Source organism: Paramormyrops kingsleyae, chromosome 8 (assembly GCF_048594095.1).
Source record: "Paramormyrops kingsleyae isolate MSU_618 chromosome 8, PKINGS_0.4, whole genome shotgun sequence".
NCBI classification, from domain to species: domain Eukaryota; kingdom Metazoa; phylum Chordata; class Actinopteri; order Osteoglossiformes; family Mormyridae; genus Paramormyrops; species Paramormyrops kingsleyae.
In genome coordinates this window covers 19,713,731-19,741,298 of record NC_132804.1, presented here as the reverse complement: position 1 = coordinate 19,741,298, position 27,568 = coordinate 19,713,731, and the positions used below count along the sequence as shown (strand labels likewise).

The 27,568-nt window shown below is 46.0% G+C and overlaps 1 protein-coding gene across 3 annotated transcripts in view; it reads left to right on the top strand.

The window, feature by feature from the left end:
- dlgap4b (discs, large (Drosophila) homolog-associated protein 4b) overlaps window positions 1–27,568 on the top strand; it is a 124,257-nt gene that overhangs the window by 59,408 nt on the left and 37,281 nt on the right. For all 3 annotated transcript variants that reach the window (XM_023836375.2, XM_023836374.2, XM_023836376.2), the window contains exon 2: window positions 18,972–19,039. The gene's annotated coding sequence lies outside the window, so the exon portion shown is untranslated. The remainder of the gene's footprint in view (window positions 1–18,971; window positions 19,040–27,568) is intronic.

Genomic DNA, 27,568 nt, shown 5'->3' with positions numbered 1-27,568 from the left:
TAATACCATACCTAACAGTTAAGGCTGCCTATCTTTTATAGACCCTTGAAAAAGAATAATGTAAACACCTCCACCCAATCCACCAACCCCCTGTCCCTCCTATACCCCTGTCCCCCCCCATACTCCTGTACCCACTATGCCCTCGTCTCCCCTATACTCCTGCCCCCCCTATACCCCTGTCCCTCCTATACTCCTGACCCCCATATCCCTGTCCCTCCTATACTCCTGTCCCCCAAATCCCTGTCCCCCCCTATACTCCTGTCCCCCCTATACTCCTGACCCCCATATCCCTGTCCCTCCTATACTCCTGTCCCCTCTATGCCCCTGTCCCCCCTATACCCCTGTCCCCCCTATACCCCTGTCCCTCCTATACTCTTGTCCCCCATACCCCTGTCCCTCCTATACTCCTGTCGCCCATATCCCTGTCCCCCCTATGCCCCTGTCCCCCCTATACCCCTGTCCCTCCTATACTCTTGTCCCCCATACCCCTGTCCCCCCTATACCCCTGTCCCTCCTATACTCCTGTCCCCCATATCCCTGTCCCTCCTATACTCCTGTCCCCCCTATGCCCCTGTCCCCCCTATACTCCTGTCCCGCCTAAACTCCTGTCCCCCATGCCCCTGTCCCTCCTGTACTCCTGTCCCCCATATCCCTGTCCCCCCTATACTCCTGTCCCCCCTATACTCCTGTCCCCCCATACCCCTGTCCCTCCTATACTCCTGTCCCCCATATCCCTGTCCCCCCTATATTCCTGCCCCGCCTATACTCCTGTCCCCCCTATACTCCTGTTCCCCCATGCCCCTGTCCCCCCTATACTCCTGCCCCCCCTATACTCCTGTCCCCCCATGCCCCTGTCCCTCCTATACTCCTGTCCCCCATATCCCTGTCCCCCCTATACTCCTGTCCCCCCATATCCCTGTCCCCCCTATACTCCTGTCCCGCCTATACTCCTGTCCTCCCTATGCCCCTGTTCCCCCTATACTCCTGTCCCGCCTATACTCCTGTCCTCCCTATGCCCCTGTTCCCCCTATACTCCTGTCCCGCCTATACTCCTGTCCCCCATATCCCTGTCCCCCCTATACTCCTGTCCTCCCTATACTCCTGTCCCCCCTATGCCCCTGACCCCCCTATACTCCTGTCCCCCCTATGCCCCTGTCCCCCCTATGCCCCTGTTTCCCCCATACCCCTGCCTGGATCCTCTCTGCTGTGCCACTTGCTGCTCCTCGCCAGGCCTCTGACAGTCCCCCTAGCGGGGAGCAGTTAACAGCCCTAATTGAGATGGATATCCAAAGCCCGTTGCCGGCTCCCCATGCCAGCCGGCCGGCCTTCCTGCCAGGCCAGGCCGTCATTAATAAAGGCTCGTCTGCTGCTGCAGTTTCTGCAAAGCGGCTTGTTCTAAGGACCGCCCTCTGCTGACGGCCTGCGCTGGAGCGTCTCTGTGTTGTATTATCGATATCTGGCTCCCTTTACATTGCCCCAGAGAGAGTATTCCGGTACAACCACAGACAGTGCCCACATATTCAGAGACAGAGACAAAAGTTTCAGTACTCTTTGTAGGAATTCCTTCCCATGCATGTCTAGACACCTTCTGCGCCTTAATAAAATATTGAAGGAGACCTCATAATGAAGGTGTAATGCAGAGTGATTTCAGGGAGACATGCGAGACTCAGCTCTGTAGCAGCAGCACAAGAGACTCATTCACATCCATAAAACAGTGGCGACACTGTGAGGTGCACGGAGCAGAGGCGACGGCTTGTGCGTGTGTGTGATGTGGGAGCTGGTGGGGGGCATATCAATGGCACGGTTGCTGGATTTGGGCAAGACTTTGTGTTTCCATGGAAATAGATCACCAGTGCCGACACCACAGGGTCCTCAGTAAATAAAACCCAGCTGGCCCCGATTGGCTTAATCGACACATGAGGGTTTAAAATAGGATCAGCTGGGCACAAGGGGAAGAAATGTTTGGTTATGGAGGGACACAAAAGGCTGTCTCACCAGAGTAGGGTAAAAGGACCATGAATGATTGTAACCAGAGGCACAAGGGTCAGGCAGAGCGGATTTAGCCTGATGATGGTAATCTCTCCTCTCTCCCTCACACTCCCCTTTTCCTTCCACTATGCTGAGAGCATCAACGATTGTTTGTATCCGTACAGCCATGAGAAATGCAATAAGTGCACCAGGCCCTGCAATGGCACTGAAAGCCAGCTCTGACTTCAGGGAAACCCATGTCTCAGGACTCCAGAAATCACAGACTAGGTGATGCTGGGTGTCTGTTTAGCTCTTCAAAGCACTCCTACGATGACATAAATGAAGGATGACTGAGCTACATATGGTCAGGGAGGTACCAGTGACGTTTGTCTTTATATGTGCAGCAAAAGGAGACTGGCTCCCCTCTGATTCGATTACCCAGAGCTCAGGCATTGCAGTCCCCCATGTGAAAATAATCCAGTTCAGCTTTGAACTTTGCTCTCCTCTCCTAAGATAAGTATCTCCAACCTTCTCTATATATATATATTGGTTCCTATTTCCAAGACTGGTTTTTTACTCCTCGGGGGCCAAAATGCTCTTGCTGTCTAACATTGCTCACTAATTATTTTATGGATATTACTTTTGTCTAATTAAAATATATACATTTTGGATGAAATCTATATCTCGTGAGAAGCTGAGCTACATTCTCTGATCGATATCATGATGGTATAAAGATGTTTTAAAGACGTGCCTCTAGTACAGTTGGTTTATCTTCTCATAATGATCAACATGGAAGGTAGGTAGTAGCAGCGAAGTGACTAATGATGTGTTCTGTGCAGTGTTGCATTTGTATTTAAATGCGATATAATTCAAATGGCTCCCTGTATCGCTGTTGGGTGCTTCCCCATGGTTCCAGGGCTGGAGTCATTGATAGCAGACGGAATTACCTTTAATGTAGAAGGATTTATCAGGCCGCCCTGTTGCCTCATACTGTTTGTTTTTGCTATCAGGGGGGAGTCTCCCTTTACGTCATTGCATCAGCCTCCAGCTGTTCACTTTCACACTGCTTTCCATACCTGTCGGAATTTGTGAAAATTCCCATGGAAGTTCTTTGCTAATTCCATACCTTTCTAGGAACGCAGAAACGGTACTGCCATTGGGTCTGGCGGTATAAGAGTCTATGAAATGATTCCATTCACACACCAATGACAGGGTTTTCCCCATAATCCACTGGAAAGAGAAATTAAGCTGATTCAAGCCATATCTGTCATTTTATATATTATTCCTGTAATGCACCTCCAGGCACAGCTGACAAATGTAAACACTGATGGAAAGATGCTTGTCAAACTGTCTCTATCTGGGACAGTGAACAGAACCATTGGCACTGGGCTCAAAGTGGGACTGTCATTCAGGGAACAGAGTGTCCTTATCAGGGGGATAGGGGTAGGACCTAGACTGACAGCGCCCCCTAGGGGAATGCCAAGAAGAAAGCAGCCTTTACATAAGGGCCAGAGAAGAGGGGCTGAGGACTGATAAGGATGAGGCTCGTTGGCACCAGACAGAACAAGCGTCGGGGTTTGTGAGATTCGAGGTTTGTATCAGGTTATTATTGCCAGAACAAAAAGACATAAAGCACCGATTTCCAGTCCAGTTGCTGATGTCAGCCAAATAAATGCAGTTATTGTCTGTCGCTTGGGATGATAAGAACAAATCGGTTGTGCTTTTTTTGCCATCCGGCTAAAGGGAGATTCTCACAATCAGATTTAAAAGCACCATAGGGATTTACAAGCTTACAGGCAGTCGCTTTTGTTAAGCAATTGTTAGATCATTAAACTTATAAATGCATGGAATTTATGCAGGACTTACACCAACAAATGCAATTTTTTCCTCATATGGATAGTAAAGTTATTACTTTGAACAAAAGATACTCTATTTTCCACAACCATTTGCCCGGCGTAATGTTGTGGTGGGCCTGGAGCCCATCCCAGGAAGTACAGGGTAGGGGGACACTGGAAACTCTGCGGCACCAGTTCGCCTAACCTTATGCTTTCAGACTGAAGAAGGAAACCAGACTACATGGAGGAATCCTCTACCCAACACAGGGAGAACATGGAAACTCCATTGAGATGGGAGCTGAGGGAGGAGTCAAACCCTCAGCTCTGGAGGCAGGTAGCCGCTGTGATGCCCACTGAGCCCAAAAGGCCTCCAAACCACCTTTTCAGGATAAGCTTGAGGATGTGTAAGTCTGAGTGAATGTACTGCTCTTGAATGGCTTCGTCTGTGTCCAGGGGCCCTGGAGTCAGGTATTGGCTATAGAGTGCAGGTGTGCAGGGCCCAGGAGTCGGGTACTGGCTGCAGAGTGTAAGTGTGCAGGGGCCCTGGAGTCGGGTACCGGCTGCAGAGTGTAGGTGTGCGGGGCCCATGAGTTGGGTACCGGCTGCAGAGTGTAGGTGTGCGGGGCCCTGGAGTCGGGTACCGGCTGCAGAGTGTAGGTGTGCAGGGCCCTGGAGTCGGGTACCGGCTGCAGAGTGTAGGTGTGCAGGGCCCTGGAGTCGGGTATCGGCTGCAGAGTGTAGGTGTGCGGGGCCCATGAGTCGGGTACCGGCTGCAGAGTGTAGGTGTGCGGGGCCCATGAGTCGGGTACCGGCTGCAGAGTGTAGGTGTGCGGTGCTCTGAAGTCGGGTTCCGGCTGCAGAGTGTAGGTGTGCGGGGCCCTGGAGTTGGGTTCCGGCTGCACAGTGTAGGTGTGCGGGGCCCATGAGTCGGGTACCAGCTGCAGAGTGTAGGTGTGCGGGGCCCTGGAGTCGGGTACCGGCTGCAGAGTGTAGGTGTGCGGGGCCCTGGAGTCGGGTACCGGCTGCACAGTGTAGGTGTGCGGGGCCCATGAGTCGGGTACCAGCTGCAGAGTGTAGGTGTGCGGGGCCCTGGAGTTGGGTATCGGCTGCAGAGTGTAGGTGTGCGGGGCCCATGAGTCGGGTACCAGCTGCAGAGTGTAGGTGTGCGGGGCCCTGGAGTCGGGTACCGGCTGCAGAGTGTAGGTGTGCGGGGCCCTGGAGTCGGGTACCGGCTGCACAGTGTAGGTGTGCGGGGCCCTGGAGTTGGGTATCGGCTGCAGAGTGTAGGTGTGCGAGGCCTTGGAGTTGGGTATCGGCTGCAGAGTGTAGGTGTGCGGTGCTCTGAAGTTGGGTTCCGGCTGCAGAGTGTAGGTGTGCGGGGCCCATGAGTTGGGTACCGGCAGAGTGTAGGTGTGCGGGGGCCCTGGAGTCGGGTACTGGCTCCACAGCGTAGATGTCCCCACTTTTGAACCCAGTTCCTTGTTTCTGTTTGTGACACTGACCCAACCGTGTCTCAGTTTGACCCTAAGAGGGGAAAACACTTGTAAATAATCACACTCACCCTCATTGCCAAGTCATTGTGTCATCAAGTGGTTCTCACATGTGGGTGTTGTGCAAATGAGCCTAAATTGCTCTTGTGGCATCAAAAATAACTTCAGCTGAACTACCAGAATGAAAAGCTTTACTCCCCTGTAAAGGGTTCTAGAAAATTCTAGAGAATTATGAATCAATGAAAGAGGGAGAACATCAGTACTGTGTCTATGAGGTTGTAAATATCAATGTGAAAACTTGTCCCAGAAATCACAGGTACTTTGAATAGTGACAGACACTAACAGATCTCAAACAAATTCTATGAGCGGCTCTGTAATAATATTGCTTCTGCTTGTGTCCTAGATTTGAGGAGGCAATTGAACATGATTTGCCTTGGTGACCTTGGCAGTCCCTTTGACACATGCAGAGTGCCTGTTAGTAATGGAAGTTATTTGACATTTGCTATTCCTGGGGGCCTTTTATTCATTGCATACAGCTTTGTGTGATTATATCTGCTGCCGACAGCATGGCTTAGTGGACGGTATGATCATTACCATCACGTCTTCGATCACTTAACATCGACAGCTCTCTGCGGCAACTGAACATTTAAGACGGAGTCTCCCTGATGTTTTCCACCACAGCTCGAGCTTGCAAATCGAGTCTGCCGGTGTGCCTGGTGGCAGACATTGAGATTACAATGACAGACTCGCCAGGCAAACTCCCAGAGGAAAGGAAAAGAAGTACTGAGCTCTTTGTTTTTTTTCTTCTTTTTGCTTCTCCCATCCCACCAGACAGAACATACGAGGGTGAGCCTCTGTGCTTTTGCTCGCGTTTGTCAGAATTTTGTCAGAAGTGTTTGCAATGGCATTACATAGTGCCCAGTCGGATCTAAAACATAAATTCCTGTAGCACCTGGGATGGGTTTCTTGCTGTGTTGAAATGAGATTGACAGTGACTATTTACCCTGTATTTTAGTATGAACTTGTAGTGCTTTCTCCTGTCATTAAAAAATACTTACTCGTCTATCCATTCATCTTTCTAATTTCCATAACCCAGAATCCTGTGCAAGGTCATGATGAGCATGGAGAATAACCCAGGAAGCAAAGTGTAGGAGCACTTCCTGCTTGGGATGTTAGTTCAATTCTGACAAAAGTATATTTGTTTTGTGTGAGTAATATTCAGGATATCTCCCAAGAAAACAAAACAGAGCTTGAAGCAGTAGCGCTATTTCACACAACACCTTTGTTAATGAGCAGGAACCTGTCAACTTCCTATGATTCTTATGTCATGTTTGTCTCCCAGAACATGGACTGGAGACTCTAATTGAGGTAGAGGAGTGTAACCAGGAACTTGCTGTGCAATCACTGTTTGTCTTTTGCTGGTAGCCATTTCAGTCACGTTGTTTTTGTCTTTCACATGATCAGCTTTCAAACAGAATCTGTGGATGTGCTCCCCACTTATTTTCATGCGTTTGTCTCAAAGCCCGTTTAAAAATCTTTGAATCTGTCCTTCCCATGATACCAAACCAACACCCGACAAGGCCAACCAGAGGTTTGGAGGAGATACTTTCTGTTTATGGATGCAACACACTGTCCCTTATGGAAGCATTCATCTGTAAACCACAATGAAAAAACACAATAACCAATGGAAAAAAAATTGTTATTAACCATTATTAACGTTAACTATTGCCCTCCTGCTGCCTCTTTTGGTCACACAGTCTGGCTGCTGAGACTCCTGTCACTGTGTCTGACTATAAGCATCCCCATCAAGAAAATATATTCCTTTTACAGATAACAGAAAAAAATGTCTTTATACGTGTCTTCAACCTAGGCCAATTTGGCCGCCTCTGGCAGATGTTGCACATCTGGCCCTGATCCGTCAGAGATCCCTGCTGCCCTGGGATTTGAACTTAAGCGTTATCACTTGCTCTGATGGTATCTGGGCAAATCGAGACGCAATCAGGGTCAGTCTTCAGGCCTGCAGCATCCGACCTTGACATCCTACACAAACCCTTTTCCACTATTTTTGTGCTAATATGTACTGGCATGTTGTGAATTCCACATTTCTTGCTATTTTACATTACTTGGATGCTAGCAGACTTCCTCTTCACTTTCCACCACAACAACACTTTTATCTAGAGACAGAAGTGTTTGTAATGTCATGTTAAGGTTAACGACTTGTGGTTTTGGTATTAGAATTATAGACATTAAAGGCAAAAATGCCACAGCATTTAGCAATGTTTTTGTCTTTACTATGAAGTCACTATTATCCAATTTTCCAAATGCTGCCCTTTGCAGTCACAATAAACATCCAGAAGTGTTCCAAAGTTAACTCAGAAGGCAGAATAACCCATTGGGCTTCACTTCCGCCCTTGGAGAATCTGAATCGGCCTGTTCAGTCTGGGAAGGAAACTCAATAGAACGGCAGGAAAATGATGCTGGCCGAGACTGTTTTCCTGCAGGCTCTATAAAGCAGGATGTCTGAAACCAGTCAGCATAGTGGGTCACTTTTAAACATCACCTGTGTTGCCCTAAAACACTAGGCTTTCATGGCAGCGAACATCCACGAGACATAGAAATTGGAGGATAGAACTGGGGAGGATAATGGATAAAAACAGCTTGGCAACCTGAGCGAACACACAAAAAGCCGTTTTGCTCTCTCACAGAAAATGAACAATTCTAGAGCCCCCAAGATCCAGGACATTGTTCCAGGACTGTCTCTCACACAAAGAGAAAATGACTTTATATTTTCCTAAAGTGGCTCATCCCGGAACCTCATCACTTTGTGAAAACATCTGCAATCGCCCCACATCTCACTGAAGATCATGGTGATATTAAAAGCTGAGTCCTTCATCATAAACAGCACACATCTCTGTGTATAATGTCTTTGCGGTCATATTAACAGTTTATGTCTCTTACATAATTTTTTTTTTTTAGAAAAATCATCGTTGCCAGACACTTTGTCTTTTGAGTTCCCCTTTGCGTCGTTTCACATCATGTGCTCTTTAGTGCTTTGGAGTCTCGCCTAGAACAAGTCTATTCTGGGGGGTGGGGGTGGGGGGGGGGGAATATGATGCCCTAAAAATGTCAGGCAGAGTGAGAGAACTAGTTCAGGATTTAGAGTGATCATCTCGCTCCTGTTGTGTGTGTTCCGGCCATCTGGTGCAACCTCACTTTCATTGTTTGAATAGACACAGTAGACTGATTAGAGAATACTGAGGCCCCGTGCCTGTTCCTCATCTACCAAAACACCACCTTGGCAAATCATCGGATGCAAAGGAGAAAGAAGGCCAAGCTATGGAGCAGTCTGTGGCTTTTTGTCAATGCGACATTGACGTCCCTAACTGAAGACTCAATAATAAATGTAATCACTTGTAAAGGTCATGTTTATCTTTTTGTCTTACTAAAACTTACATATGGATTGTATTGAATTCTATACAACTAGATCATTTTGTTGTTCAGTGAAAGGGGGACATTTTGGTCCTGTGTCATGTGCTGTTGAATTGGGAACAACTGGAAACACTTTCTGACCAACTGTAACAGCTCATAATGCATACTCAGTAATTAACACGATAATGAAACTGGGTGCAGTGTGCACTAAGACAGGGTACAGTGTGCACTAAGACAGGGTGAAGTGTGCAATAAGACAGGGTACAGTGTGCAATAAGACAGGGTGCAGTGTGCAATAAGACAGGGTGCAGTGTGCAATAAGACAGGGTACAGTGTGCAATAAGACAGGGTGCAGTGTGCAATAAGACAGGGTGCAGTGTGCAATAAGACAGGGTACAGTGTGCAATAAGACAGGGTGCAGTATGCAATAAGACAGGGTACAGTGTGCAATAAGACAGAGTACAGTGTGCACTAAGACAGGGTGCAGTATGCAATAAGACAGGGTACAGTGTGCAATAAGACAGGGTGCAGTGTGCAATAAGACAGGGTGCAGTGTGCAATAAGACAGGGTACAGTGTGCAATAAGACAGGGTGCAGTGTGCAATAAGACAGGGTACATTGTGCAATAAGACAGGGTGCAGTATGCAATAAGACAGGGTGCAGTGTGCAATAAGACAGGGTACAGTGTGCAATAAGACAGGGTGCAGTGTGCAATAAGACAGGGTACATTGTGCAATAAGACAGGGTGCAGTGTGCACTAAGACAGGGTACAGTGTGCAATAAGACAGGGTACATTGTGCAATAAGACAGGGTGCAGTATGCAATAAGACAGGGTACAGTGTGCAATAAGACAGGGTGCAGTGTGCAATAAGACAGGGTACAGTGTGCAATAAGACAGGGTGCAGTGTGCAATAAGACAGGGTACAGTGTGCACTAAGACAGGGTGCAGTGTGCAATAAGACAGGGTACAGTGTGCACTAAGACATTTGTTTTTGTCTGTTTTACTTCCATCCATCCATCTTCTATCCACTTATCCTGTCAGGGGGCCTGGAGCCCATTCCAGGCAGCATAGGGCATAAGGTTGGGGTCCACCCTGGATAACATCCAGTCCATCACAGGACACCTTAAAGTTTAGAAATTTTAAAGGTGTGTGTGTGTGTGTGTATATATATACAGTACATAATCTGGATGGACAATCACAACAACTCCTCCCTCTTTCGCTATGCCTGCACGCACAAAGCCCACAAAGCCCTCCAGGAACTACCCGAACATGTCACAGTGGGTACATAACTCACTATGCTAACATTCGCAAACATAACGTTAGCACTACGCATGACATTACATGTGGGGAACACGCAACAGACGGAACATGGCACAGTCATAAACAGAAACATGTACAGGGGCTATTCACAACACATATGGCAGCAGGCATATTGGGAAACATGCATATTAGCTGCCGCTAGCGAGGTGCTGTTCACCGAGGCTTACAATATTATATTCCTAGCTATGCATTCCTGGGAACATGAGCATATTGAAAAAGTCATAAACAGTATCTCAAAAGCTGAATTAATCCCATCTAGAATATTCACACTTATAACTGTCATTTTATTACTCATTATACTGTTCAATCTATCTAAATCTCTCAATATGAGTGCTAATGATGAAAAGAACACATTAATTAATAGAACGAGGAATGCCCTACTGTAGCTCCCCTGATTTGTCCTGTCCATGAACGTTTCAGAGGTCTCTCTTAAAGCCTGATTATAAGGCTTGTAACCTCACTGCACTGGAGATATTTCAGCCATTACTACACATCAGAAAGTTAGCTCTCCCCTGAGACTGAGGGAAGGAGATGATTTAAAAGCCAGGCGATCGCTGGGCTTGTTGCGACCGAATCCTAGCTATCTACATTTTATCATTAAGGGGAAAACCGCGCTGCAGTAGGAGAATGTATGATATCATTCTCAGTGAGAAATGTACAGAATATCTAGGAAAACTGAGAATTAGACACATGAAAAGGCTTGGAGACTTAGTCTATCTGACAATGCAACAAAGATTATTTCATATTTATTAATACACTGAACACACTAAACGGTGCTAGACCAACTAGATCATGAAAAAAAGCTGTGAACTCTGCAAACACACACATTTCGCATTCTACAGACTTCCAAAATATATCATAGACCTGGAAATATAGCAAATATAAATGTTAATAAATGTTAATATCAAGACTCAAGAGGTTTTTATTTTCGACACATCCATGTAAGTATACAGTGCACTGAAATATTGCTTCTCTTGGCCCCCCTATAGTGCTACAAAAAATACAAATACAATACATTAATGTATGACATCCACAACACAGTACAATGCAATACAATACAATATAAATAAGGTACAGAACTATGTTTGATTATGTACATGTGTGCAGTGGAGTGTAAATGTGCAGTGTAGTATAAATGTGCAGTGTAGTGTAAATGTGCAGTGTAATGAAAATAGAACAATGCGCAAATGTAATTATCTGCCGGGGTACTGGCAGTCTTTGGGGTTACCCATCTACTTTGTATTAGTTTAGCCTGTACAGTGTGGATGTCAATATAAATTGAAGAAAAACTGGAAGAAGCAAGATTTTATTTAATTCCCTTCCACTCCGTGTGTGTGTGTGTGTGTGTGTGTGTATATATATATATATATATATATATATATATATATATATATATATATATATACAGTGCACACAGAAGGTCTTGGGACACTTGCTTAATTCAGTAAAAATATTGCAAATGTATTGGTTTTATGACAAAACTGTTACTTTATACATTTGTTTATTAAAAAAAATGCATATCACATTAGAAACAACTAGTACTGTTAAGTAAAACATTAATTTCAAGTAGTAATAAATTGTTATCCAAATTATAGTTGTAAAAGAGCTGTTCTGAGTTTTAAAAGTCTCAATGGGTGCTTTTTAATTAGTAACACCTTTGCAATAACATAAAACACCAAACATTTGTGTTCAGTATCCCTTTGGGAGCCAATGACTACAATTGCAATTAACAGTAAAATGGCAAGAACAGAACTAAATGAGTCAGTCCCTGTAACTGCTTCTCCTGGAGCCTATCCTGGAGTCTACGGGTGCAAGGCAAGGAACAACCCAGGATGGAGCGCCAACCCATCGCAGGACACCAACCCATCGCAGGGCAACGATGGGTTGGTGCCCTGCGATGGGCTGGTGCCCTGCGATGGGTTGGTGCCCTGCGATGGGTTGGTGTCCTGCGATGGGTCCTGCGACACTCACACACCATTCACACCTACGGGCAACTTAGAAAGTCCAACTCACCGTGCCATATTTTTGGGGTGTGGGGGGAAACCCCACGAAGACAGAAAGAACATGCAAACTCCGTGAAGAACGTGCAGCCTTGGCAGAACATCAAACCCTGGTCCCACAAGTGTGAGGCAATAATGCTAACTACTGCTGCACCGTGCCACCCCCTCAATAAAAATCATGACACAATATAAAGAAAATGTCTGTGCGTAAGAAATGTGCAGATTGTCACGTTCAGCAACGGAGGCGAGCAGGGAAGCAGGCAAATGGAGCCGGACTGACGGGCAAACGGGGTTTAATTCACAAACACGGTGACAATACAATGCCGAATCTGGCATACATGGGGAGACGCGGAGTAATACACACAGGACTAATCAAATGAAACAGGACACAGATGATCACAAACAGGAATGAACACGAGGTAATGAGGGGGCGTGGCACACATCGGGATCGGATGGAGCGGATCGTGACACAGATATGATAAACTTTGCTTGTCAATGGACTTTTGCTATGAAACCAGTAAACTTGCAACATTTTTAGAGAATTAAGCAAGCGTTCCAAGACTTTTGGTGTATAAACGTAACATCTGGAAGTGTTTGAAATACTAAAGAAGAAACATTCAAAAACTAATGTATTGCTAAAATTTCCATTGAAAGGTATTTATGGAGCGTGCACCCTGAATAGTAAAATTTCAGTCCCATGCTCAGAGGTAATTATTGTGGGTCAGATCATCCAGAGGGGTGGTATGGTGGTGCAATGGTTAGCACTGCTGCCTCACGCCTCTAATACCAGTGTGTGAGTCTCTGCCGTGGCTCTGTGTGTGGAGTTTGCATGTTCTTCCCGTGTTGTCATGAGGTTTCTTCCAGGTACTCTGGTTTCCCCCCACAGTCCAAAAACATGCTGAGGTTAATTGGAGTTACCAAATTGCCCATAGGTGGCCATGTTTGAGTGACTGGTGTGTGAGTGTGCCCTGTGATGTGTGGGCGCCCCATCCTGGGTGGTTCCCTGCCTTGCACTTATAATCTCCTGGATAGGCTTCGGACCCCCCGCGACCCGGAATAAGACAAGTGGTTATAAAAAATGGATGGATGGATTGTTCAGCCTGTGGCCTTTGTTATACCAAACAAAGGTGCATGGGATGAAAAGCAAACAGAAGAGATCAAAGAGGCAGACAAAAATGTGGCCCAGTTAGGTGAATGGCATTGTGGAATGTATAGAAACACAGACTTGTGCATATTTTTTATCCAGGGAGCTTCAAACAGCCCCATGCAAACCCATCATTACAAAGATTACAAAGTTTAATCACCACTTACAAAATCAATCCATTGCTTTCCAATGTGTTTCTGGTCACAGCTAAATGAATAGAATCATACATTGCCATTGGACTGAGTGGAAGCCTGAAGGTGTTTACAACAGGAACGTCTTTCAGTCTTAACACTTGCCATGACTCCAGATGGACATCAAAACTCGGAAAGTATGTGTCCCTTATCAGCCACTGTGCTACACTGATATCTTTCACCTCACAAACACATTCATTTAAGACATGTCTACATTAGTCCAACTTGGCCTGTATGAGCATAGCTGTCAAGTCTCCCATTTTGGCTGGGAAACTACCGTATTTTACCGCTCTTTCCCGCCATCCTCCCGTATTAGTATTTTCCCATAAATCTCCCGTATTATAATATCATTTTAAAAAAAATTCCTCTGCCTCTCCAAACTGAACTGCCAGTAGCCTCATGAGAACTGCCACCTGCAGTAGCCTGCAGGTCATTTACAACATTAACCAGGTCATACATGCGGAGGTTAAAATGGCAATGCTGTGTGCCAAAAACAACGTTACTATCACCTTCTGTGACGACTTCAACAAGGATACAAAGTCTGCAACAAATCTGTATAATAAGTCATTAGTGAATGCCAGAGAGTCACATGAGTGAACATGAGAAATTAAGAGAAAATGTGTAATGAAAATAAAATGTAAATGACAAGTGGTTATTTTAGATTTCTTGTACACCTGTCTTAATGTAAGGGATACTGGAGCTTGGTTGGGGGGGTGGGGTGGCTCGCGGTGGGTGCCGGAAAATTTCCCTTCTTTTCAAATCCAAAACTTGACAGGTATGTGTATGAGACCATAGGGCAACGTAAAGAAAACTCTGAATAAAATATCATCAGAATTCATATAAATCAGCAGTATGGTGGCTGGGGGAGATGGTCGTCTAGCTTGAAGATCGAGGAGAGGTTCTGCTGTAGTATACACAGATTGTCATATTTCTCAAATTGCTCTTGGGTAATACCCAGCTCTATAAATTTGTAAGCTGATTTATTTAAATTTGTCAGCCAAGGATCTAACCTTAACCCATGGGGACAGTTTTTAAAATGACTGTTTTTAAATGGGGTTATTGCATTCGAGTCACGGTACAGCCTGGGAGTCAAAGGTCACGTGTCCTGTGAAGTTTACCCGTGTCACTCTGCCCAATCATTCTGCGTCCTGTGAGTCATCTCCGCTTATAACTTGATTACTGTTTACAGAGCACATTGGACATGAGCTGCTTCCCCAGTGCATCTTCTGTAATAAGGTGCTAGGTGTCAGTGTTTAAGCCTCACTCAAGATTTAACTGAGTGATGCCCACAGAATGCACCAGACTGTTCCAGAAAATGTATAGTCAGTGCCTGCTTTCAGATTCTGTGAGATCTCACTTTAGAATAGAATAGTGATACTTTATTCCTTGTCTATCTTGCTCAGTATGAGGCCTACAAACACATATGCAGAAGAGACAAGCTTGGGGGTCACAAGATATGCGGTATGTGTTTACGGTGGGTCTTATATTTTTCAGCACAGAAAGAAACACAGAAGATGGTGATGAACTGGCAGGTGAATGAAGGAGTGAGAGAAACTGGTGTCAGACTGACTTTCCACAATACCTGCTAATAAGCGCCAATTAGCAGGTATTACAAATGTCACTTTTGATAAGCAGGTATTTGCTGAGTCTCGGCGGTTTGCACTGCTGCTTTCTGAGCTTGTGCTCTCCTTGATTAGCCATGTGGAGCTCCATGGGTCAGACATATGTACCTGTGCCCAGAAGGTTGTGGGGTTGAGTAATGACATCAACACTGGGCCCCAGAGCACGGCCCTTAAGCCCAGCTGAATCAGGGAAACTGCGCACTGGGTGACTCCTGTGCTGGGGCCACAAAACTAATTCTCATTCATATGAATGTGGGTGTCTGTGTCTCTCATGGAGAGAATTAATGTCCTTATCCTAGTGGAAGATGAAGTTTCTTTCTTCTTAAATTTGTACAGAATATGACAAGTAAGAGAATGTGCCTTTTCATAGATCCCAGCACTAACTTCCTGCTAAGTGGTGATATGGCTTAAATATACATGGAGTTGTATTATCCTTTTCATTCAGTTACTTCACAGTTACTGCCCTCCCCCCTCCCCCTCCATGAGCTGGTACAGAGTGCTGGTACTGTAGCTTTAAGAGTACGCTCCACCCCAGTCTTTTCAGAATGACACTAAACAGGCTGAAAACTGACAAGGGTAACCATGTATGATGGGGGTGATACAGCAGGGATTTTTAGGTGCTTCTCCTGTATGGTAATGAAGTTCTAGAGCACGATGAACAAGGAAAGGTGACGTGCATCATAATTAGCCTTTAGTAATTAGCTGGCAAGGGAGGGGGACTCACCATTCACCCGAGCATGGAGGGTCAGGTGATCAGCATTGTCAGGGTTAATTTGATCCATCTGACCCCTGTTTCCTGTGTGTCTGTTTCCCCCAAACCAGAGGACCGGCTTCAGTCCAGAGGCTGCCCCCCCCCCCCCCAAGTAAATACCAATAACTGTTTCACCTCCAAAATAGCTATATCATTTTGCACCCGCCCCCATCTTTTGTAGTTCTACCACTCTCACTCTGACCCCATGTGTCCCCAAAAAGGCAGAATTTACAATAAATCATTTTGCTGTCAAATTCTCCCCTCGTCCAGTTTGCTGTCAAACTCTCCCCTGTTCTGTCCCCCACTCCGTCCATCATGACGCTTTCACAGCTGTCGGGGAGATGAAATTGGGCTTGTGTGAACCACTGCCAGTCTTCAGTGTGTGTAATTATCATAACGATAAACCAGAGGCGTGTGGGGTGATGTATCAGCATTTATCAGGCCCTCTCAGCTCCGCACATTCAAGGCCGAATCTCAGCAAAAGCAGCCTTTTCTGCGTAATGGACTCTGCTTTTGGGGACTCGGTGGCTTCCTGAGTTTCATTCAGCATTTGGGTGGAAATTTACAGGCAGAAATAATCTGAAGACATGCCTTCCAAGACATGTTCAAATAGTCTAATTCAGTAACAGCATATAGGAAAACTGACATCTGCTTCAGTTACATCAACTATATTTTACGTAACTGCAACAGTATTTTATGTAACGAATGTTCTTTGGCAGGGCAGCCACAGTGGGTAGTGCTGTTACCCCCGTGCTGTTCTGGGGGTTCATGTCCCAATCTTAGGTTTCCTCCCACTGTACAAAGATGTGCCATTAGGTGGGCTGGGGGGGGGCTGCCCTGTGATGGACCGGCGTGTCAGTATTAATTGTGCCCTACGCCACCAGGGAAAGGCTGCAGGCCACCCCCATGACCTTGTGTTGGATAAATGGTTGGAGAATGGTACATATTCTGTGGATTGGCCCGTTTTGTTACTATTTTAACACAATCCATGTTTGTGACAGTTAATTAAACCGAACACATTTATTCCTTATTAATAATGTAAAATATGCTTGGATATACAGTGGTACCTCGGTTCTCGAACTTAATCCGTTCCGGACGCCGGATCAAATCCTAAAAAGTTCGAGTTCTGATCGAATTTTTCCCATAAGAAATAATGGAAAACAAATTAATTGGTTCCCAGCCCCCCAAAATTACACCTAAATATGTTTTTTTTTTTTTAGCATTTAAACAAAATGAACAGGATAAAACAAGAAGAGCATTTTTTTCTTAATGGCTTCCAAAACGATAAAGATCTTATCCCATCATTACCCCTGTCCTGCCCCGATAGTCTGCTCCTTCCCTCGTTAACTTCGTGTGGGATCCCCGTGTGATCAGCTGTTTCTGGTTGTTGTCATTAGTCCTCTGTATTAAGTCCACATTTCAGTTTGTTTCCCCAGTCCGGTCATTGGGTGCGTTCAACTTGCTTACAGCGCTGACTTAAAGCAACGCATTCTGATCCTGACGCAATGCATTACGGTTAGATGTATTGCGACCTCTCACCCGGCTGCACAAACTGGAACCGCCTCCATGACAACACACCTTTGCTCTTATTGGCTGAAGAGTTTAGTTACACGCATGACGTTTGTATTCCAGGCAGTTCCGATGCGTGATCTGCTATTTCTCCCGAATATCACGTAAAGCAGTGAGAACTGGTTTTCAGTTACTTTACCTGGTAAAATAAAGTTTAAATAAATGACATAAATGCTCTAATAGTACACGTAAGTTAGTGGTTTATTTATTGTTAGTTACTGTAATGTTGCACTGCTTTATTTGGTTAATCGTCCAGCCTGTGAAGAAGGCATTCAAGTAAGAATTGCATTGTAGTATGACTCATTTCCTGGCACGTACAATTTATATTAGGTCAGTGTTCACGGTTCGACTTCTGATATTCAGATCAAGTTCTAGGTCAAACTGGTTTGTTCGACTTTCAAGAAATTCGAGTTCTAGTGAGTTCGAGAACCGAGGTACCACTGTATATTTAAAATACGCCCCTGGATCATCAGCTACAGTATGTCCTGACTTTTTTTTTACTGAGGCCCGTCAGCCTCCATAAATACAGGCCCTCTGTTGACATGTCTGCTTTCCCAGCATGCTCTGCCACAGCAGCGCTTTGGCCAGCCCTGACCAATGAAGCTGAACCACCGCTAACTCAAGAGCCATGATCACTGCTCTCGGTGCATGAGTGAAGTCCATCTTGGGGGTCAAGTGGTTACAAAGAGGATTTTTAATATAATTCAGGTGCGTTTTGTGAGTGACCCTTAGCTCGGCACATTTAGTGCTTGCGGCGACCGCAGCTTGTTACACGTTACAGGTCAGTGAGCACAATTTGATTTGAGAAACACTCTCAAGCAGCTCTCTCTTACTTCCTCCTCAGTCCTTGGCAAGCCACCCCCCCCCCCCCCCCACAGACCCGACCCGCCTGCCTGAGAGAGCAGCCCCATCTTATTCATACAGACAGGCATCCTAGTCTAATACATAATTGTGCCTGTAGTTTACCTGAGAGACCTTGCAGCATCATAAGCACAAGGCAGGGGACTGAGCGCCAATCAGCTGAAATCGTACAGCTCCGTCTGGCTTGTATCTTTATTGACTTCAAACGGGAGGCAAAATTTGAAACATTTATGAGGACGACTGTACATTCCTGATGGCCTGGTTGGGCTCTGCAAACCTCTTGCTTGGTTTCATTCCGCTGCGATGAAACAGAATTGGGACATTTGTGTTTTGTTTAACTTGATTGCTTTAGGGGTAAGCTTCGATTTTCAGGGAGAGAGGAGAGAGACACAAACACAATAGATGTGCTTTTTTGAAGTTTTCAAAACTACAAAAAAAATTAAAAAAATCAAAGGCATTAATTATTTTCCCTGTTTTTTTGTGTTATTGAGAGAAGTCAAAGTCACTTCTTGTGCATTAGCATGAATTACCATTGGGGAATTAACATCCATTATTCATCACCCATCAGCAGAACTTGCTTAAGTAACTTTAGATCCAAAGTTCAGAGCTGGTTTACATGTCTAACCTTATCAGGAAGGACAGGGACTCGAGCCATTTAAGCAAAGTAGCTTGTTTATTTGCATCTCTCTGCATTCCAGCTCTCGTCTGAATACCGCACCTTGCATAACACATAGAACGTTGGCCATTCATCTGTCTGTGGAATTCATTTCTCTCTCTGCTCTTCTGACAGGAAAGGAAGCCGTGAAGGATCTTCCCTGGTCATTGTCTACAAGGGATGTCAAAGAATGTGCCACCAATGTGAGTTGCCCTGATTTCGTTAAATGTCCATTCGCCGTACTTACGGGATTGTGTCCCAGGGAAGAATGGAGGGAGCAAGAAGAGGTAATCAAGCAACTGCAATAGCGTATTGAGATCCAGGTCCCTTGATAAAGTGAAATGGTAATTGGTAGAGAAGGGTGTGTGTGTGTGTGTGTGTGTGTGTGTGTGATCATCCCATGGTGACCAGGGTACTGCACAGAACCAACACGTCAAGGAGCAGAACCACTCATGTGAGTCCATTGCGGCAGTGATGTCACTACAAAGAGCCCAGGCTTGTTGCTGATTGGTTCCCTATCCTGGGGGCAGAGGTCATTTGTGCGGTGATTGTGTGATTATCTTTCTCAGACAGTCGCACTGATTGTGTTGGTTCTGGTCCGTTCCACTGTCAGTGCTCAAAAAAAAAATCATTTAATTAATTTAATTACAATGTGAAATTAATAAAAGGAATAAAATGTAAAACTTTAATGATCGTGTAAACCCTCCAAACGGATGTAGTGTCACATGGGGCAGATTACGCATTACGAAAAAAAAACGGTACCTTCACTTGTCCTCGTAGTGGATGAGTTTAAAACACAATAAATATTAAATAAGGGCGACAGGGCATTAGCACATGTGAGGTGTTGAGCTTAGCTAATTACCAGTCTTTGTGATGCCTGCGTCTGCAGTTTAAGGGTCATGACCTTGTGGGGGCCTCCTCGTGTGGTGATTATGTAGTGGGCCTCTGCCTTAAATGGGCCTGACTAAGGAATCATGTAAAATTCTCCATCTCGTATTTTTTTTAGAACACAAAGTGATTTTCTTTTTTTCCCCTCCTCCGTTTTGAATGATTTCTCGTTAAGTTACTATTGAAGAAACTTACATGAGGAACGGAGACTTTAGAAGGAGACATGAGGAAACTGGGAGACAAAGCAGAGATGTTACAGTAACCTTGTTTCCAGGTGCCTTGAGATACTTCGAGTGGAGATACTTGAGTCTTTTCCAGTATCGTGCATGGATGTGTTTTTAGAAGCAGCCCTGTTTCGGTAAGATTTCGAGGTGGTTTCTTACAGGGAGATACCAGAGCAGAAAAGCCAGCGACGTCACCTTGCTTTCACTTTACTGCTCCAGAGAAACTGTTTGTTCAGAGGCTCAGTAAGAAGCAGTCCAGAGATTAGAAAAATACACTGAGCAGCCATGATCTTAGACCTGAGAGTGTGAGAGTTTGGATTAAGGATACCTGTTTAATGGAGGAGAACCTGGAACGATTCTGAATCATTTAACATCTAAGAAACGTCCATATTCTGTCATCATTTTATTAATTTGTATTTAAATGCTGTTCGTCTTTTATATATTGTTCTGTAAATATTAGAACATAAACATTAAGTAAATAGTGAGGACATCGCCCAGTGAGATCTGGATTTCAGCATTTCCTGGACGGACTATAAAGATAATTAATTACCCTAATGGTATTCAGCTCATCAGTTCGTCACCTATGTGCTAAACGACATGTTTTGTCTGATTATGAGCTGTGCAATACATTTACTTCACTCGTGTCCCATCCAGAACATTTAAAAATAGATAAAAAGGCAAACATTAGACAAAGTGTGTAGGTGAAGTAATATAGCTTAGGGATAAGGTTAGATTTGTAGTGAATATCTTCTCCTTTGCGGAGCATACGGGTGTAACGGTCTTTATTTAAAGTGTAGTAGAAATTCTGATATAAAGTGCATGTGTGTTTTAGGAAATGCTAATCCAGGCTCAGTATGTATGGATTTTGTATGTTCTCTCTGTGCTGTGAGAGTTTCCTACTTATACTCTCAGTTTCTCCTGCAGTCCAATGACATGTAGTCAGTCTAACTGGTATCTCTAAATTACCTGTAGTGTGTGATGGGATGTGTGATGTGTGTGTGCATTTAGCCTCGTCCTGCCCAGGATACCCTTCAGGTCGCCCTTCGACTAACCTATCTGGTATAAGAGGAAGATGGATGGATGTTTGTGAGATCTGACACAAAACTGCACTGTCAAGTCTGTACAGTAACTGTAACATTCAGCACTTTTTCCCCCAACACATCTGAAAAAGTAATTTCAGCAATTGTAAAATAAGAAGAGCGGCAGACTGGAGGTGATTATGTAGGCAGTGACTGCAAGGATACAGCGCAGATACAGCTGTCAGGAATTAGCGTGGGGCCCTTGGGAGGAGGCGTCACAGCAGCTGGCAGAGATGAGTGTGGGCCCATTGGAAGGAGGAAGGTGCCCTGATAGTGCTCTTTAACCCATCATGGCTAAAGGAGCGAATGGGTATCGCATTTTGAAGGGGGTGGGCAACATTGGTCATGATGGCCGATATAACTTTTGTCTTCCCCCACTGGGGGGCTGTCTCCAGGGTGCCCAGGAGCAACCAACCCTCCCCACCAAGTTGTTCTGTCATCCTGCGTTTATTTTTTTGATGTTGCTTCCCCAACTGGCAGGACATCCCCAGTAGCTTGCTGCACACTTTTAAAAACCTCGTTCTTCTCCAAAAGAATAGCTTGCATTAGCCTTTCTTTTACAGAGTGTCAGTGTTGCCCATCCAGTGTAATTAAGTGGACCCTGAGGTGTTTGTATATCCACACCACCTCCACATCCTCTGATAATTCCCCAGATAATTGAGGATTTTTTGCGGGTGGCACCGCCAGGGGTATACCTAGGAATTCTGGGCCCCCTGACAAAATGTCATGATTTTACATATGGAAGGGCCCCTGTCAACTGAATCTACCAGGATATCCGTGCCCCTTAGATGCCCCTGGCACAGCTTGACATGGTACCTGAGGTCTGGGTAGAGGGTGAGCAGAGAGGGACAGGACAGATCCTAAGGGGGCACCCTCAACGCCGTCTCTGACACACAGTCCCAAAGCCTCACAAACTGATAGGTGGAGAAATTCTGACTGTACTGCCCCCTAATGGGAGTAGCTCAGGGCATCATCTACCCTTAAATGTACCTGGTAGCAGAGTACCCAGCTAGACTGTGCGTGAAGGTTTAGGCTGTGCATCATGAAACTGCTGTCATCAGCCAGCTGTGCTGAACTGATGCTTTCTTTGCCATTTGCACAAGTATATTGGGACATCCCATTAAGTTGTCCATAGTGGTACCAGTACGTACAGGTGAGGGTTAAGCTTGGGGTTGGAGTGCTGGGTCTGCCATTTATCTGGCACCACTGGATCTGTTGAGGGTCTTGCTAAAGGCAACAAAAGACATACTACTATTCTGCAGAGGATGGGATTTGAACCAGCAAACTTCCGATTATATACGCAGTTACCCAACCCACTAAGCCACATGCTGTCCCCAACTGGGTGGTGCTGGAAGGAGTGTAGTAGGGAAAACCATACACGACGTTCATGCCATGACGGTTGAAACACATGGCACATATTTCATTACGCTTGGCAAGGAAATGGGCAGCTTTGCTTCAAATGTAGCATCTGGGCTTTGCGGGTTTGACGAAAGCTTGTTCTGGATTAGGCCTGGCCCGGTTTTACCGTGCACTCTGAAACTTTGATAAAAGCCTCTGAACCGGTCTCTGAACTCTGCAGTGACAGGAGTTTGAGCTCACTTCTGGAGGGCTTCCAGGCGAGTCCCTGGCGGAGCCGACGCCTCTCAGAACTACAGGTGGCAGGATCATCAGAGGATCTCTGCTGATTAAAATTACAGCTCTTCCCTTGTAAGACGGGTGGTGGAGAGATACTGGATGAGACGGCAAAGAGGAGGCCTTCAATTTTTCACGATAATGTAAAGAAAAAAATGAAAACAGTGCTGTTGAGCTTTAAAAATATTCCTCAAGCTTTTTTGTTTGGAGACAGGATATGAATAGCTTGTATGCTTCCAAAGACAAGTTTGTGATGACTAAAATATTTACAAAATTTTCTAAAACTCAAATCACTTCCTTTTACTTACCTGTCACATGACCCTCTTTGTAGGTTGACATCAGTGATTCCCAGCCCAGTCCTCGGGGGCCCCTATCACCCCATAAAAGGGAAAACATGGTCCGTCTGGGGTACCCAAGAACTGGGTTGGGAATCACTGGAATAGCTAACCTGTATTGATGTGATAGAAGTACTTCCTCTTCCTCTCCCCGCATTGTGCCTGTCAGATCTGTATGCCAGCTGGCTGCGGCTCTGAGGGTCCAACCCGAGCCCCCCCTACTGAGACAGGGTAGCTGAAACACCCCCCCACCCCTTACATCGGGCTGATCTTTAGCTGGAAGTGGAAGAGACGCTACTACAACAAAGAGCCTTCACAGAAACTAGTGCTCATGGAATATGTTGTGCTTTTCAAGTTCATTTCTGATTCTCTCTCATGGAGTTGGATCTCTATTTGGCATTAGGAGAAAACTTCAGTATAAAATTACTTTCTTAAAGTTCTCAGGATACTTTTAATAACTACAGCCAACATGTCCTTCGTGACTCTTCTTCAAGATAGCATGCATTGTAGGCAAGGAACCCAACTCAGGCTCCAAGGTTCTTGGCCAGCATTTCACCCAGCTGGCCCATCATGTCCTTATCAGAGAAATCTAGGTGAGCTGAGCATCATTAACTATCTGCCACCCAGCCCCATACCTTTGCTCTAACTCCCACCCCGGCCATCTTTCTGCCTCCACATTTTAATTTGATGTAAAGTCGGTCCCCACCCCCAGCTTCACAAATTCCACAGTCACATTTCAGTCATTTGTGAAAAATTAAATGGAGATATTTACAAACATTGAAGACTCACAGACGATGCAAAAAAATATATAAACAATATCGAAAATGATTTGGATCTCATAAAATCATAAAATATATAAATATTAGTGTTATTTAATATGCATTACTGTAAGTGGATATTATACCTTTAATATTTCCAAAATTGGAAAAAAAAAAGAACAAAGAACTGTAGGATCTACGCATCTTGCCTTGGAGACACCGTGTATCTCTGCCTGAGCTTTTAACAGTTACTGTCTGTAACTTTTAAGCTTTTCTGTACCGTGTGTGTATATATGTGTATATATGATTGGTTCCTGGACAGACTATAAAGGTAATTAATTACCCTAATGGTTAATTACCCTGATGATTGGGCTCTAGGCAGGTGCCTTGTTTGCCTATGTTTGGATCCTGCTCTGGTCAACACACACACACACACACACACACACACACATACACACACACACACACACAAACAAACAAACAGCTCCTTTGCCCTGTGGCTCACTAAGGACATCAGCTATGGGGATGCAGTTTCTCAGAGTCACGGTTCAGGCAGAAGGCACAGGCAGGGGAGCTTACAACCACAGCCCCTGTAGCATCGTTAACAGCGAGCCGAGCGAGTGCGGCCAGCCCGAGCGACACCTGCGCGTCCCAGTCGAGGCCGGGCAACACCTGTGCGTCCCAGTCGAGGCCGGGCTACACCTGTGCGTCCCAGTCGAGGCCGGGCTACACCTGCGCGTCCCAGTCGAGGCCGGGCGACACCTGCGCGTCCCAGTCGAGGCCGGGCGACACCTGCGCGTCCCAATCGAGGCTGGGCGACATCTGTGCTGTCCCAGTCGAGGCCGGGCGATACCTGCGCGTCCCAGTCGAGGCCGGGCGACACCTGCGCTGTCCCAGTCGCCATCCCAGTCGAGGCCGGGCTACACCTGCGCGTCCCAGTCAAGGCCGGGCGACACCTGCGCATCCCAGTCGAGGCCGGGCGACACCTGCACATCCCAGTTGAGGCCGGGCTACACCTGCGTGTCCCAGTCGAGGCCGGGCTACACCTGCGCGTCCCAGTCAAGGCCGGGCGACACCTGCGCATCCCAGTCGAGGCCGGGCGACACCTGCACATCCCAGTTGAGGCCGGGCTACACCTGCGTGTCCCAGTCGAGGCCGGGCGACACCTGCGCGTCCCAGTCGAGGCCGGGCGACATCTACGCTGTCCCAGTCGCCGTCCCAGTCGAGGTCGGGCTACCGTGGGGTTGTCAGCTCTGACTGCACGCTCCACGGGGCCACACAGTCAGGGGGCGTCGCACGCATCTGTTCCCAAGGCGGCCGACACTGTCACACCGGCTCAGAGCACGAGGAGGCCCCCGCAATGGGAAAGGTGACGATTGAGGAGGACAGCTCACAGCCATCGGCGGGGAGGAGCCAGGAATGGCCGGAAGGTCAGCTCATGGCCATTCTCCTGAAGCTGCGAGTTTGGAACAGATGCTATCCGAGGTTTAGACAGCAGCCTGAGAAGGATCACAGGTCTTGGCCGTGCAGAAGCTGGCATTGTCACATAAAGGTTTAGAGCTTGGTGTTTGCTAACAAGCCCTCTCCGCCTCAAACCGTCCGCTCGCCCAAGACACAAAAACAACACACCAGACTCATGGAGCGAGACTGACTGGGGAGGGGGGTCATATCCTCCCAGACGGGTCTGGTCTGTTAAACCAGTGCTTCTCAACCTGGTCCTCTGGCACCCACATCCCTACCAGCTTTAGGGAGGAACCAAAAACGTGGACTGTCTAGGTATCCCTGAGGATCAGTTTGAGAAATAGGTCCAGCTGTGCAAGATGGTTATTTAGCTGGAGTAACTGATACGTTATAGAGGAAGGTGTTTTGTCCTGGATCAATTCAGGTTTAACACCTCACTCAAGGCTGTAACAGCAGGGCTCCTCCTGTGCTTCACAATGTACATCCTTCACCGCTGTGCCACCTGCTGGCCCATGTTTCGTGCACCTTTTGTATGTCATTGGGATCTTTCACAGCCACTGACATATGTGCCTGCTGCTGTGTTTAAGTGCTGACTTACAGACTTCACAAGGGAGAAAAACACTTATATCCTGTGCAGTGAGACTGCGGACTGCCAGGATCTTGCTGATATTTGCAGAAGCCATTTTTCTGCACTTGATGGGCTAAATCGATTCGTCGACTGAAACCAAAATTTTGGTTTGCTCCTCTTCAAAAATGATCAGGGAGAACCTAACGATCTGCTTTCACATGGTTTGAAGAGAATTTTTCCAAAGCTTTTTTGTTAGAAGCACGTTTTTGTTAAAGTCGGAGTTACAGAAGGAGCCTTATGTTATAAAGCCATGCAGCATTGCTCTGAAGGAACTCAACAGATTTGTGCATTATGTAAAATAATTAGACTTTGGTTATAATGTTACATTTTCATATTGAGTATGGGAGGCACTGGTGCCTCACCGCTACAACGTTACTGGGCGCTGCTGTGGCTTGCATGTTCTCCCTGTATTACGTGATGTTTCCTCCAGATACTCTGCTGTCCTCCTGCAGTCAAAAGACATGCTGTTGAACTGACTTCTGTCCCTTAAACGCCAATAATGCATGACTGTGCTGCCTAGGATAGACCCCAGAACCCCACGTAAAGGGTGAGAAGATGGATGTCCTGTATATATATACACACATATGTACTCTTTTTGCACATACGTCATTAGACTTTGTTTTCCATGATTTTCTCTGGGCCCCTTGTGCTGATTGGACTAAGGTTGTTTACAGTGCCGACATAGACTCTGATGTGAGGAAACATCAGAAGGAGTTAAAGAAAAACTGAATGTCTGACCAGGGCAGCGGACTGAGCTGAGGATGGCGCAGATGTAAGCTTGACTGACCTCACCTACAGGAAATAAAATATGAATGTGGCCACCCTGTCATACTCAACGAAGTGGAATCGCGAAGGAATGGTGGATATCACATCCGAGTCACGTGTCGGTGGATATCACATCCGAGTCACGTGTTGGTGAATATCACATCCGAGTCACGTGTTGGTGGATATCACATCCGAGTCACGTGTCGGTGGATATCACATCCGAGTCACGTGTCGGTGTCTCGAGGGAAAAGAGGTTTCTAAAGAATGTTCACATCCTGTATTTAATGTTTAAAGGTGAAGCTGCGTAACGTGTGAGCGGCAGGGAGGCTTGTAGTTGGAGACTGTCAGGATGCCCTCTGGTGCTGCACTTGCGTCTCTCTCTTTATCGGTAAGGGTTTTGGTCCTGCCCCGCCTCTCCAGCATTTGTCGCTGCTGGGGTCCGTGGCTTTATGGGCACCTTTATTGTCCTCGTCTGCCCCTTTGCCAAGTCAGGCTCCCAGTTTCTGCCCCTTGTATTTGATCCATGCCTTGTTCATTAAACCTCATGCACTTGCACCTGGGTCCCTGCCTGGCAGTTTGTGACGATATCATTCCGTATGACTTTAATTTACAGAAATAAATAGTAAACTGTTGTGTAAAAACACATTTTGCATATTTGTATAATTACATATTTGTAATAGTATAGTGGAATGGGTTGGCATGAAGGAGATATTTATTTATTTAGACGAACTGCCAGACTGTTATATGTGTTACGTTTAAGGGTCTATTTTATACAAAAGTGTCATAAATAAAAGAGTTTGTGACCAGGGTAAGGGAATGGGGTAAGACACCGTAAAAAAGTCGGCCTTTTGTCATTGAAAGATGTGCCCTGCTGATACAGGAGTCATGGAGCCATTTATCAGGTTTTCTTTCTCCAACGCTTGAAAAAAATCAGATAGAGTGAGTCCTACCACTAGGCCAGT